Here is a 12,000-nt window from a genome sequence, read left to right as displayed (position 1 = left end):
TTCTTTCTTGTTATCTTTGGTGTAGCTGTCTGGAAGCTTAAATAATCTCCCTCCCCATTAAAAAAAAGAGATAAAAAACATGATAGTGTGTTACCTTTTACTTCCTTTAGAGGTTAAAAATGAACACAACTTATGGATTACTTTCACAAGTAGATCTATCTATCCAGTTATCTATCTACCTACTAATATGTAACAGGGAGGTCGTTACAGTAATTTTTATTTTTAACTACCAAGCCTAAGATATTACTAATGTAATATAATCACCTATAACAGCCTATAATCATGAGTGTAAGAAAACATTACATAAAAGTGTATATAATCTCTAGAATTTTTTCAGGATACGATTGAGCGTTGAGGGCATATTCAGTTTTATTTGGTATTTTAAAATAATTATTTAAATTTAAATCATTAAATGTTTGGTTTAAATTACTACAATAAAAAGAGAGGAAACTGATATTAATTTGTTTAGAAAATGAATTAGTTTAATAGTTAATAATTTTAAAGTGACGTAAGACCAAGTTTACGTTTGTTATTTTGAGCGTACCTCGAGATGACCATAGAAGGTCAGCGGCAGACTTTTCAACTTAAGCTATACAGTCCAGCGTTCGTTCTTGGTAGGTGGACATGAGTTCACATACTCCACTGTGTAACTTTTCTCTAAAACAACAACAGCAACGAATTTGTCGAGATAAAATACAGTATTTGATTTGTGCAAATGCATTTCTCACGATAAAAAAAATTAAATGTATATCATTTTATTTTTCTTATTAATATCCAGGTCTTCAGCGACTAATTAATAGAATATTCAAAGAAACAAGCATATCTAGTTATAATTTTCTAAACAATGCGGAATGAAGGTAAATATCCAGTTAGTCCTGTTATGTTATTAAAATAAATTCTACTTTTTTAAAGGCCCATTTTAGTTTTTCGGTGTAAATAGACATGAAAAGATGCTTTATCTTTGACTGGAGATATTTTCTCCAAATATGAACTGAGTACTAGCAAATGTCATTTGACGGTCAAGTAGTTTTACTATCTTTTATATAGTTGAGATATATTTGGAGTGCATGTTGAAACTTGTTTAGAATTGTGTAGATGGATATAGAAGAAAACCTTGATTAGTGCTTAATGTCCGAAATATATCAGTATCTAATGTTACAGTTCTTTATGATAAATGTTTTTACACTTTTCTTCTATTTTCACTACGTTTAACGAACGCCAAGTGCAAGACAACTCTGCGTTACAAGATATTTTTGTAAGTAGCTACATAAAGGAATACCACAAGGCGGCGTGAGTGGATGGAGGGTATGAAAACAAGCAACACTCTAGAGCTTCCAGTGCCAGCCTTATACCCGTTCTATCGACAGCAGAAATCCTCTTCTCAAGTGATCTGCCCCAAAGCGTTACCGGAACTGATCGGTCCTCTTGATAAAGCTTAACAAGACGATGCAAGAAGGTAAAAAGCAACGAACTTTTATAATGTCTATTTTTTGCCTAATAGAAGCTTAGTTTATGGTTTAATTTTAAATCAACGTAATTTTTATATCGTTCGTGAGAATGGTCGTACTTTTCGTTACACGTATTTGCTATTCTGGTAAAGTCAGACCCACTCTTTACCATTTACAAATATTTCAGTAATATTACCTATGAAATTTTTAAGTGCAAAACTCGTTGCCTATGGGATTCAGCTAGTAATTTAACTTCCAGGTATATTTAAGCATTTGATGAAGTAACAGCTGTAGCTTTGTGGACACTTTAATTTAAGTTATAAGACTACGTTACGTATCTTTTTAACCCTATTACTTTCCGTATGAAGTCAACGTTGCTTTTATACCAATACACATTCAAATATGTGCGTGTATTTTTATAGTGAAGCCACATTTGGCTATTTGCTGTTTCCATCGAGGGATATCGAACCCCGATTTTAATATTGTAATTCCAAAGACCGTTGGACATTTAAATATGTTACTGTGTACACAATTTGTAGCTGTATTGTTTATGAAATGTATAGGATTTTTACTCTGTACGTTTATATATTAAAATGAGAGACTTTTCATAAAATATTTCATGTTAATTCAGTATAAAAATAAATATAAGAACACTAATAGAACTCAAAGGTACTGAAAACTGAATTATTGATAACATTGAGGTTCGATGCACAGACACACATGTATCATATTGTGTTAATTTTATGACGAACTTATAAATTCTTCTTTCCGAAATTTGTGTAAATATATAAACATTTTGTGAGCTATTACTGCTATAACTAAAACTAAAGCTAATCCTTTATTTTGTCTTCTCAGCTTAATTCGTGATGACGAGAAACCCACTTGAAACAAAAATGTATCTCAGAACAGTTGGTATGGGTATTAACACTTTTACTAATAAGGAGAGAACAACGTTTCGACTTTCCTTGGTCATCTTCAGGTTAACCTGAGCCTGAAGAGATCTAGAAAGCTAGGTCACAATCATTTAAATATTTAGAAAAATCCTTTTTACAATTAGCGCAGGTCAGTGGGGTCAGCAGAAATAAAATGGCCAATGCTTATTTTTCTCCAAAGAAGATTCTGTTGTGTACAAAAAATATTCTCGCATAATCAATAAGATAATTTAAAAAAATCATTTTAAGACGTTTTACTACTCTAAGGGTAAGATATTTTTCTATGGATTATGAATTTATTTGAATACATTGATTTTTTTATTTAGTGATATTTCTGAGGTAAAGGAACCACTGCTGATAAAATGGAAGAACATTTCTGAAATTTCATCATGAGTAATGTCAGATAAAAGGCTTATAACGTTTGCATTTGTTAAGTAAGGCTTAACATACGGGTATCAGATGCCAAGAAACGTATGGGAGCATAATGTGGCAAAGAAAGCATTGTGATTATGATAAAAGCGTTTTCACTTGTATTACTTTGTTGTATTCTTGTTACATGTGTGGATATTTTTGTAGTAATTCAAGTGACACTCAATGACTACTTTACTGTTACATTTGTCTTGAATGTTTTTTTTTAATTATTATACATTTTTGAATGTTTTTGTTATTATAAATGATGTAAAATAATCAACCAAATGATCTTGTTTATGCCAAAGTTGTAAACAATCATTATCAATGTTATTGCCCCTCAAAATAAACACTAAATAATTTACTAATATAAAAAACAAAAGTAGATAAGCAGTAAATGAAAAAATATACTAAGAAAAGTACAATAATAAAGTGGTAATCACAAGCAGATCATCGTTTTGTCTCATTATGTTCACATGACCCGACATGGCCAAACGTGTTAAGGCGTGCGACTCGTAATCCGAGGATCGCTGGTTCGCATCCCCGTCGCGCTAAACATGCTCGCCCTCGAGTAGCTTTGTGCGAAATTCAAAACACAAACAAACATTATGTTCACATAATTTTCTTTAACTTTGACCCTCATGTTACAATAGCTTCTCAACATGTGTTGTTTAGATATTTAGGTACGTGACGCAACATTATTATATTAAAAACTGTGGATTTATTGTCATGCTAACATGATGAAGAATTCTTGGAGTTATTTTATTTTTTTAAATAATATATTATTTTTCATTCAGAACTAATAGTGTAAAAAACAAACAAAAGAAAACAAAAATAAACCGATAGAATCTCAGTCTAGATAAATTTCTATTTGACTGGTTAAACACTAAATTTATTTTTAAAACCGTTTTGTTTACCTCTACAAAACTTTGTTTGTACACAAACGACCCTCTTCGACCAAGATGTAAAAGTCCACCATTTTCTTTCTAGTGGTCCTATTGACCCAAGATTGGCGTCAACAATTTTTATTTTTTTCTCTAATGTTTTTAATCGGATACTATTTGAATAGCAGCTTTGATACCGACTGTTAGTCACTTATCTTGCCACTCATCCTTTATCAACAGTTAGGAAAGTTCCAGACTTTTTCGACCTACAAACCAAATTAAACGAAAATACGATTAGCGTCTTTTAGATAAAACGATTTACAATAAAAGGACACACATTATGTCGTTAAAGGTTTTAGATAAAATAGTATAAATTGTGCTCAGTATTTTATTATAGATGTTGCTGTTAGAGTAAAAGTTTACACGTGTGCATTTTTCAGTTGTTACTTCATACGATAACGTTTCCAAGTTTGTTCAAAAAGTAGAAAGAATCAACATGAAAAAACAGAGTAAAACACAAAAAGGGTTTTAAACCTATGTGCTATGAGTAATTACAATAATATAAACGGAATACATGTTTCTACTGAGAATAGCGCAGAAATTTTCTTGCAATAAACCATACGGGTAGCTTGCAGTGACTTTAGTATATAATTAGTGGAATTATCTTACGAGAAATGACACATGCCTTTAACATACATTGTTCTAGTGATTGTTAAAACTCATGTTTCGTAATTTTAACTATACCGCTTCTCAAAGTATCATATACAACTTTATCCGTCTTACATTGTCATAATATTGTAAAACGATATTGTTGAATATGATACTTTGAGAAGCGGTATAGTTAAAATTACGAAACATTGATCCCCTTAAAAAAAATATTAATAAGTGTTTTTCTTAGAGCAAAGCCACATCGACCTATCTGCTGAGTTTACCGTAATGTGTTTATTTTTCTCATAGTAAAGCCACCGAGAGGGATTCGAACCGCTAATTTTAGCCTTGTAAATCCGTAGACTTACAATTGTACCAGTAGGGGGATTGTTAATAAGGAAGAAGTGTGTAATTTAGTGAAAAATCCGTGTGTAAACTTGTAGTTTTTGTTATATAGACTTGTAACTTATGTAAGAGATGGTCTGGGACAATCTAAAATTTTTTAAAGTTTGGTGCTTATATAAAACATGCGATCTCTGAAAACTCAAAAGCTTTCAGCGATTTGAAAACTATGCGTACACGTAAGCCTAAACAGAAAAAAACTAAATCTTTATTACTTTATAATATAAAATGTATTTATCTTAGATGCAACTGTATTAATCTTATTTATTTTCTGCTGACGAGCACGAAAAATCGAAACGAAGTCTTATTGCATGATTGCATGCTTTAGATCTACTAGATTAAAAAAAACATAGAACCTAATTTGTGTTAGACACGCGGCTCCATCGTAAGTGCATGTTTATTGTTATCATATTGAACCAATTTATTAGATATTAATCTAATAAAAGTTACTCCGATACGACGGGTGAAGGTTTTCTGAACCCTCACAACCTATGGATCTGAACCACAACAACGTGATGAGCTATGAAACATAATACACTGGAAGTCAAGTTGTATTAGACTTTCCTGGAAGAGTGGACGCAGTTCACCCAGCGTTTCTCTGGAAACATCATTTTTAACATTACTATCTGCATAGTTATTTGTCTTTAACAAGAGTTTTTGGGAAGGTATGATATTTGTTCTCTTTATCTCTGTTGGATAAACCTATTTATTCCTATCCTTACTTTATGTAGGAGTTTAACTCTAAAGTTGACCAATAGAAACAGTTTGGTTTCAATATCGTTATTTTATTTCATAATCTACTATAGAAATAACGAGCTGGATTCGGAATGTATGTTTTAGGAATAGGAAGTTTATGTTTCAAATTAAAACCACGACACTACGAGTACAGTTTATTGTGTACAAACTCCAATCTTCGAGCTATGTTGCCAGTGACGTAATGGAATTTGAAATACCATGAATAAATTTGCGGTATTTATTTTATTTCAGATACTTTCAGTACCACATAAACGGTTCAATTATATTTATGTTTTCTTTGGTACGTGTACATGTGCTATTTTTCTTCATGTTAAATGCTCACGAACAGTTTGTAAAACACGATCGTTATTTTAGTGTAATTATTGATAGGTTTGAGTTTCATAAAAGATGACAATTTTAACCTCACAAAGTGAAATACGTTTTCCTTTATATCAGTGTCCTCCTCATACGCTAAAAATCGGGTTTTGATACCCGTGGTGGGCAAAGCAAAGATGGCCCATTGTGTAACTTTGTGCTTAATTCTAAACAAACTTTTATATCAAAACATGTATATTATTGAATGCAAAATAATTTCATGCGTTTTATGGTAATTGAAATATAAATGACTTCTAAAAACAAAATTTCATTTACTGAACATAGTTTCAGTGAATAACACTTAGCGTAAAACCAAATCAAGGCTATTTGATCGACTAGCGACATAAAACAGCTAGTTAACAGTACTTACGCCCTCGATTTAATGATTAGTGGAATATAACTGTCATTTTTATAACGTATCCACAACCACAAAATGCGGAGAATATTTTGCAGTATGCGAACCAAAAATCCTCATAATCGCAATCTGGTCACCTTGGCCTATGTATAGGTCACCTGGTTCTCTAATAAAAATTGTCTTTCTTATATAAGAAGTCTTAAGTGTGATAATTTAGATTTAATGATTTGAAAGTTTGTAGTCCCAGAATTAGAATGTACTTTAAATACTATAATTATGAGCTTTCCTGTAGCTTATAATATCAAAATCCAGAATTCACTCCCTGCTGTGAGCACAGCACTGTGCCCATTGTACAATTTTGCGCTTAAAAACGAACTACATTAAAGAATAACATTTCTGTTTGTTTGCTATTAATCGTAAAGCAACACAATAGGCTATCTGTTCTGTACCTATAATGGCTAATGAAGTCCGTTTTTTAGCTTTATAAGTCTTCAGACATACTGCTGAGCCACAGAATAGTTTGAAAAGACACTATAAAAACCTAATATACACAAAGGTTTACGTTTAATGAGAATTTTGCTAAAAGTATTTTATGAATACATAACGCACCTTTTAAAGAAAGTATATTTGAGCGATGTATTAAGGAAATTGTTTACCTAATTTGTCAGTGTATGGGACGACCCTAAAATTTGTTGAGCAAATTAAATGTGTTTATTTGAGGTTCGATGTATAGAACTATCTCTATTCTCAAGAAACTCTAAGATATTACTTTTGTAAACACATTTTTAGAAGTTATTTTTAAATTGTGCTAGCCTGCGCTAATCAATACAACCACAAATGTGTTTTTTATGTCTTTTAAACGTTATAGACAGCTCAATGATGTACTAAAAACCTTAGAAAATTTTCATCGCAGTCGAACTTTTCTATTAGAAGAAAACAAAACGAACTAAACTTTAAGATATAGTGATCCACTATAAAAACATGTTTACAAAATTAGGAGACGTAAGAAAAGGCCCGGCATGGCCAGGTAAATTAAGGCACTCGACTCGTAATCTGAGGGTCGCAGGTTTGAATCTCCGTTACACCAAACATGCTTGCCATTTCAGCCGTAGAGGCGTTATAATATGACGGTCAATCCCCTTATTCGTTGGTAAAAGAGTAACCCCAGAGTCGGCGGTGGGTGATGATGGCTAGCTGCTTTCCTTCTAGAAATTGATAAATTAAGGATGGCTAGCGCAGATAGTCCTCGAGTAGCTTTGCGCGAAATTCAAACCAAACGTTACAGAAACTAACGAACCAAGTATAAAACCTCAAATTTTTATTGAAATGTTTCCCTTTTTTGTTCGCACCCACAAATATGGAAATTTTATTTGATAAAAACTTATCTAATTTTTATGATGTTTTAAAAATTTGGTACACAGTAAACTGTCAAATGTGATTTAAATATAAGCCACTTGTGCAAAGTTATTTAACAAAAACTGTCCAAATTTGATCAAACTTTTTGTGAACGCCTGCGTGAAAAGCCACGTGAACAATCAGTCTTAAAGTTTATTGCAGCTTTCACTAAAAGTGAAGAGTTTTTATATTTTTAGCATTTGGATTAAAATGGTTGATTAAGAACAGCAAAACTGTAAAGTCGAAAGATGTGCAGATACATAAATATCGATTAAGCCAAGCAAACTAAATTATCAGTTTCTAGCTCAAGTTTTCAAAAAATAACAACATATGAATAGACGGTTATTATTAATTAATCATGTCAGCTTTTACGCACGTATTTCCTAAACTTTATCAATTTCTCCTTATTAGAAACGTTCAACATCACGTTATATAAGCTTAAGTAATAAGTGTGAATAATAATGCTTGTTAAGGATGTACCGAGTGCATGCGGGTGATGACAAGAAACTGTTAATCTAGATTCCATGATGTTTCTATAAAGGCTATTATTAACATTTTTTTATAGAAGAGAAACTACTAACATTCCATTATGTTACTATAAAGGTCATTATTAACATTCTTTTATAGAGGAGAAACTACCAATATATATTTTAAAGACCTTGAATAGTTTTTAAAAGTGTAGGTCTGTTCTGAATAATACGATTGCGGTCTTAAAGCTAATGTTTCTTACCATCGAGTGTTATTTTTTTGCTTGCTGTGGCTTGACAAAAAGTTATGATATCTAATCAAAAGCACTTTTAATGTGAAAAAATGATTCAGTGTGCGACTTAAAGGAATGAAGTCGAAATTGGTAACCAAACTGATTATAGCATTGATAAGATTTTTGGAACAAATATTCATTCATTGTTTATCTAGGCCAGATGATAGTGAGTAAAACAAAATACGCCGCCTCGCCAACTAATGAATGGATATTTGTTCTAAAATTCTTATCATTGCTATCTATAAGAGTAGTTACCAGTTTGGCCACAATAGTTTTTCACACCTAAGGCTGTTTTGATTAGATTGTAACTCACATATAAGATAAATAACGTCAAGTTATGAAGAATCGAGAGCGATATTTCATTTTTACTTTTTTCACGTATATAATAGAACTAAATAAAATTTTATTTTACAAACTTTGTTTTTTGTCGGTGAACACTTAAAATACCAGTTTCATTGACATAATTTTGCTAGAAACAACTTAAGAAACCTAAAATTCAAAGTGCTTGTTATCAGGCTCTGACTGAATAAACTTATATGAATAAAGTATTATTTGATAAAAAAAAAAGATAATCAATAATGTACATAGGAACCTCTTGCACTGACGCATACTTTATGGGTAACGTGTCTTACTCTTCAGTTAATTAAGGCAATGCTAAGTTTTTAAATGCCTCATGGGGTTAATGCGTTAACGCGATTGGTGTTCAAGGAACTTAAATCACCAACTCTTGTTATACTTTCATGATACTTGTGGCTTATTGTTCAAACTTTAACATCAATCATTATTTTACGTCAGGCAAAAAAAGGGGTAGTGCTACTGCACACATGCAAGGTCATATAACGGAATCCAATAACACAAAAATATACTGTCGAGATATAAATCTGTGGATTAGAAGTACAGTAAGATCCATGTGACACAAACGACTTTCTACGTTATAACAGATCCTCTTCCAAAGTGGTTAAAGTCATCAAGCTTACAATGAACATATCGGGATGTTTTTCAAGACATGATCAGTGGATCATAGGGAGAAACGTAAAGTATTACGTTCCGATACCATAATGGTAATAATAATGCAAGGTTAACTGTGGAACTGCAGTGAAAAATAAAGGCTGGTTGGTAGTTGGCCATTGACCATTAGTATTGGAACAGCTAACTAGTGATTGATATCTAACTGTCCATTCGGACACTCAATAATTATGTTTAACATACAGTTGGTCATTCAAAGTGTTAATAAGAAGTTGAAAATTAGTCACTCAAATAGTCAGTTGTAGTTGGCTGACAGTTAGTCACTAGGACTGTCAGTCCAGAAATCAATCTATATGTATATATATATATATATATATATATATATAAGGCTCATAATAAAGTTACCAAAGCTACATGTTAATGAATTTTTGTATGCTCGGAATAACATTCAAATAAAATGCCAACAGATACTTTCTAGTAAACAATTATAAAGAGATCAGTTACATAATAAATTAATAAGCGCTAATCTTACAATGACAAATGTAATCGATACTTCACTGAAGAAATTTTTAACAACGGTAAGTAATATCATTCGTGTCGTTTGTTCGGCAAATAAGGATTGTTTGCTTGTTGCTAACCTTATAGTTGCCCAGTACGCTATTTGCGAGGAGCCCACTTAGGAACTCTGCCTGAATTTTAGTGATATGAGCTCTCAGATTTATTACTGAGTCACTGGGACCAAAATTAAAACATACAGTTGTTATTATAACCTTTCACTGTTGGTAATTTTAAAACAATTCTTGTACGAATACACAAAGCTAGAAACATCTTTTTATTTTAAACAGGCAGCAGCACTGCCTATGTAGGAATGGCTTGAGTTGTTCATCAAAATTGTATTTTAAATATTTCATTAATAGGTTATCAAAACTTTACAATACTATAACAATGTTTTCTTTTATAACAATGTCTATATAATGACTGAGTCACAAGTTTTGGTAATGCTTGTAAATACTATAGTAACAAGTTCAAATTTACTGTTCTTATTTCTTTTGTTTCGTTTTATTACATGATAACTAAAAAAACAAACACAATGATGTCATCAAATTTACATAGTTTTAAAGGAAATATTCGCCTTTATAAGTATTATAAATAACTGGTAGTAATTAAAAATCAACAACATAATTCTAGTGTAAACTATGTTATCATTACCCTTTGAGGTTTAGTTAGCTTTCCTACAATAATGTTCTGTACCTTTTGAAGCTTAAATTCAAGGTGAAACAGAAATTACCAGTCATTAACAGATAAACAATAAATAGTACAGTTTAAATCTTATCGTATTTAGAACCTGAAACAGTGAATTAGAAAACAAGCAAAAAATAAACAAAATGTTTTAAAAAATGAAAGTAAAAGTAGGAAAAACTTATCTGAATCCTTCAAAAACAATGCAAACGAGATAGTAGGGATGATATTTGCATCATTCCTACGTAATAACACTAGAAAGAAATAATATAGGCAACATATATAACTATTCAGTCACAATTCAGTACAAGTTATACTAATTTTGTTTGTGAACATTCTACTACACTATGTGCATGGGCTATCGTTTAGGGGTAGGGTATTGTTTTTTAAGAATTGATATCAGCCATCCTTTAATTTACTTCCTTTTTGAAAAGCTTTAATATATTTTTTGCATGGTAAAGTATCAGTACTGAAAAAATTAAATAACTTATTTGATTGGGTGTATTGATTTTTGTATTGGGTTGACAACAAAACAGGCTAGATTTTATAAACTATGCATTTGCTTACAATGTGTTTTCCGTCCTGACGATATTTGTTTGTTATTTTTTTTTTACATTTACCATATTATTATTTTTCTATATCAAAATATTTCTCTACTCTTTGAAATATTTGGAATGTTTTATCTCGATAACGTCTGTTTTTACGTTTTGCTGAGATGAGTTCCAATTACTGACTATTACAGGGGATGCTTTTGGAACTTCAGTACAACATACAACAATAAACAATGCTCACACACGTTTTAGTTACTTAAAAAAAGTAAAAGAGTAACTGAAAAATTATATATCTAAATATTTACTGAGAAGTTTTCAGATATCGGATATTGTTCTTATTTTTCTCTAAAACTACGTATGATCTTATACACGGTTTGCGAATGATTTGTTCAGCTTTACTGAATATTATAAAGGTTTGTAATAATTCCATTAGACACGACAATAGATAACAAGATACTTATTATTATGACTAACATTTTACTTCTAATGTTTTTTTACGGTTAGTTATAGAACAATTTCTGAAGAGAATTGTTCTTTTGATTATATAATCTTAAACATTCTGAAAATGATACTCATTGCGTTTCTAAGATCGATTGACTGAATTAGGTTTTGTTGTTCATTAGAAGTGCTTCTTTCGTTGTTTAAAGCTTTAATTTGTTAAAAGTATTATATTTATTTTAAGTGTAACATGAGGTATGTACCATTGTACATTACGAGAAACTGGTATGTTTTCTAATTGATCACAAAAGTTTATTAAATTCATGATAAAAAGTTAGGACTTATTTTATACACAGATATTTCCTAATAAGTTGCAAGTGTAATAATTTAATTATTTAGTTCAATATAACATAAATTTAATGTATTTCTGGTATGGGTATTGAAATCTTTAACTAAAGTAAAGT

General features: G+C 31.0%; 1 protein-coding gene across 2 annotated transcripts in view; it reads left to right on the top strand.

Annotated features, from left to right (window-relative positions):
• The first annotated feature begins 1,208 nt into the window (after window positions 1-1,208).
• LOC143234863 (cell surface glycoprotein MUC18-like) overlaps window positions 1,209-12,000 on the top strand; it is a 159,881-nt gene continuing 149,089 nt past the window's right edge. For both annotated transcript variants that reach the window (XM_076472557.1, XM_076472556.1), the window contains exon 1: window positions 1,209-1,456. The gene's annotated coding sequence lies outside the window, so the exon portion shown is untranslated. The remainder of the gene's footprint in view (window positions 1,457-12,000) is intronic.

Source organism: Tachypleus tridentatus, chromosome 12 (genome assembly GCF_004210375.1).
Source record: "Tachypleus tridentatus isolate NWPU-2018 chromosome 12, ASM421037v1, whole genome shotgun sequence".
NCBI classification, from domain to species: Eukaryota; Metazoa; Arthropoda; class Merostomata; order Xiphosura; family Limulidae; genus Tachypleus; species Tachypleus tridentatus.
The sequence above is the reverse complement of the archived record's forward strand: the minus strand, read 5'-3'. Positions and strand labels throughout refer to the sequence as shown.